The 3,205-nt window shown below is 41.7% G+C and overlaps 1 pseudogene across 1 annotated transcript; it reads right to left on the bottom strand.

Annotated features, from left to right (window-relative positions):
- Positions 1-1,123: 1,123 nt before the first annotated feature.
- LOC309860628 (small ribosomal subunit protein uS5 pseudogene) lies at positions 1,124-2,053 on the bottom strand (annotated as a pseudogene). The gene has a single exon. The product of its transcript is annotated as a small ribosomal subunit protein uS5 pseudogene (transcript).
- Positions 2,054-3,205: the final 1,152 nt, after the last annotated feature.

Raw genomic sequence — 3,205 nt, 5'->3', positions numbered from 1 at the left:
ACCCTACCAGTCAAATCATAAATGGGACCTTAACTGTAAATCCTTATCTTTAGATCAAAGCGGGTAATTGGGGGCTGAAGATACATTATAGAACTAATATGTTATAGAACTCCTCTGAAATGAGTCATTTATTCCATCACTTTTCCTGCACAGCTGCTGACCCATGTTTTGGTTCCTGGAAATAGCTGCTACCCTGTCATACTTCTTAAAAGCACATATATTGATAACTCTACTCATTCCTCCATTCCTCTGTGACTGTCACTGTGTTAAAATGTGGAGTCAGCTGACTCACTTGTGATGGTAATAAAGTAGATGAGTTTGCAAAGTATTTTGTTATTTCTAAAAATGCAAAAACCAAATTACATTGAAATCATAAGGGGTGTTTCAGGGAGAGCTGTAGGATGTGGTTTCTTGTGTAATCCACAGAGATTAGCTCCAACACATATTTAAACTCTGCTCTAGGAGCAACCTTAGTGGTAAAGCAAGAAGATAAACAGATGTATACACACCCTGGCACAAAATTATCACTTATGTTTGGCTTCCTAGTCTCCTCGTGTTACTTATTTATCTTAACTTCTCTCTGAAATCAGGGAACACAGAATCTCAATCAGTAGACATTTTTCTACTGAATTACCCAATAGTCCGATCATACCCCTAATACTTTTTAAAATTATTTCACTCATAATCCCAAATCTGCTTTGCTTCCTCATCTTAGTACACTGTAATTTGATTTCAATATGAGGACAGTTGTCAGTAATGCCACATTCATTCATCTATTTTACAATTCCATGTGCTTATAACTATGAAGATATGTTAATAACATCCATTCCAATAAGCCACCCTAAATTTATTATCATGAAACAAGACCTCAAGAAAGAGAATTCAAAATCATCCATGTATTTGCAACTTATTGCAATAAAGCCTTTATCAATAGACTTCCCTGTGCACATGGTGGTCAAATTGCTGGTGAAAACCAGCCAGATCTATTACAAGCTTTCTCATGGCTTCTAGGTAACCCAAGTGAGCCTTTATTGATACTGGGAAGGGATAAAGCAGGGAAGGGATAAACAGTGCTATAAGATTTGGCTAGACAAAAGTAATGACTCTCATTACAAAGTGAGTATTTTTTTTTCAAGCTTTAGTTCAGTTTATTTTTCTTGTATAAAACTATGTAGTAGCCACAGCTGGAGCCTGGGTCCTCTGAACAGAGACTCTGGTGTGGGTCTTCACAAGATGGTCCGTGAACTCCTGATAGGGAGACTTGGTGAACACAGTCTCCTTCCAGAGATCAGGGGTGAGATAGCTGTAGGTCTTGGAGATGGCATCGAAAGTAGCCTTGGCAAAGTTCCCTAGGGTGGCAGTGCAGCCCCTGGCCGAGGTGTAGCAGTCGTCAATACCAGCCATCATCAGCAGTTTCTTGGGCACAGGGGCCGAGACAATGCCAGTGCCTCTGGGGGCGGGGATGAGACGCACCAGCACAGAGCCACAGCGGCCAGTCACCTTGCACGGGACAGTGTGGGGCTTGCCGATCTTGTTCCCCCAGTAGCCTCGCCGCACAGGGACAATGGAAAGCTTCGCCAGAATGATGGCTCCGCGGATGGCAGTGGCTACCTCCTTGGAACACTTGACATCCAAACCGACGTGTCCATTGTAATCTCCGATGGCGACAAATGCCTTGAACCTGGTCCGCTGGCCCGCGCGCGTCTGCTTCTGCACAGGCATGATCTTCAAAACCTCGTCCTTGAGGGAGGCTCCCAGGAAGAAGTCGATGATCTCAGACTCCTTGATGGGCAGGGAGAAGAGATAGATCTCCTCCAGGGACTTGATCTTCATGTCTTTGACCAGGCGGCCCAGCTTGGTGACGGGGATCCACTCCTTGTCCGCGGCCTTGCCCCCGCGAGCTCCGCGGCCTCGGCCCCGGCCCCGACCACGGCCCCGGCCCGCCCCGGCCCCGGATGCCGCTGCCGAAGCCACCGCGGAAACCGCCGCGGCCTCCCATTCCAGGGCCCCCGGGCCCTCCGGGCCCTCCCGCAGCACCGGCGTCATCCGCCATTTGGTGTTCTCTCGGAGAGGAAACAAAGTGAGTATTTTAAAGCAAAAGAGCCTGTTGGGAATATTGTTTTATAAAATAGTGGTTTTTTTTATTAACTTTTTAAAATTCAATTAGGTAACATATAGTGTACCAATAGTTTCAAATGTAGATTTCAGTTATTCATCCATAGCATATAATAGCTAATGCTCAGTACTTACTGTTATAGCTTCTTGAAAGCAGAATTTTAACCCACTGAGCCACCCAGGCGCCCTTGAAAGCAGAATTTTAGATCACATTTTCTGATTACTTCCATGTCGTACAACACTTTCCTGCTAGCAACCTTCAAAACATACTGTTTGTTAGAGGAATTTCTTTAATAATAAATAAATAGGAATTCATTTAAATTTATAAATATATAAAATAAATAGGAATTTATTTAAATTTATTTAAATATTACACACTGTTTCATTGTTCATAAATAAGGTGATGATATTATAGCCATTAGTTGGTAGCACTGATATATCACTATCTTTTTACTTCTCAGTGCATTCTCTTTACACAAATAGATATATATTTTAAAAAATGTGAATCTGTGGCAAACTTGTAAAAAACCCTATACAGTAAAGTTTATCATTTTAAGTAATCTCAATTATCTTCCTCAATTGTGATAGTATATCCTTCTATCTAGGCCAGATATTGTATGAGGGATTTGAAGAGACATACTTTTCTAAATTTCACTTTTCTCATCTGCAAAATGCTTATCATGATCCTACAAAAAAATACACTTATAATTTTTTGATGAAAATTTATTTATTTATTTTAAGATTTTATTTCTTTATCAGAGAGAGTGGGCGAGAGAGCAAGCACAGGCAGACAGAATGGCAGGCAGAGGTAGAGGGAGAAGCAGGCTCCGGCCGAGCAAGGAGCCAGATGCGGGACTCGATCCCAGGATGCTGGGATCATGACCTGAGCCAAAGGCAGCTGCTTAACCAACTGAGCCACCCAGGCGTCCCTTTTGATGAAAATTTAATCTGTATAAACAATATATTTGCTGTAATGCGTGGTTCATGGAAAACATCTTTTTTAATTATAAGCAGTATTAGAAATTAAGTAAATGTGTCTATAATATTTAAAGTTTTAACACATAATTCCACTGCTTTGCCTTATTTTCTC

Source organism: Mustela nivalis, assembly GCF_964662115.1.
Source record: "Mustela nivalis genome assembly, contig: HAP1_SCAFFOLD_75, whole genome shotgun sequence".
In the NCBI taxonomy this organism is placed as follows: Eukaryota; Metazoa; Chordata; class Mammalia; order Carnivora; family Mustelidae; genus Mustela; species Mustela nivalis.
This window is presented reverse-complemented; position numbering and strand designations above follow the sequence as displayed.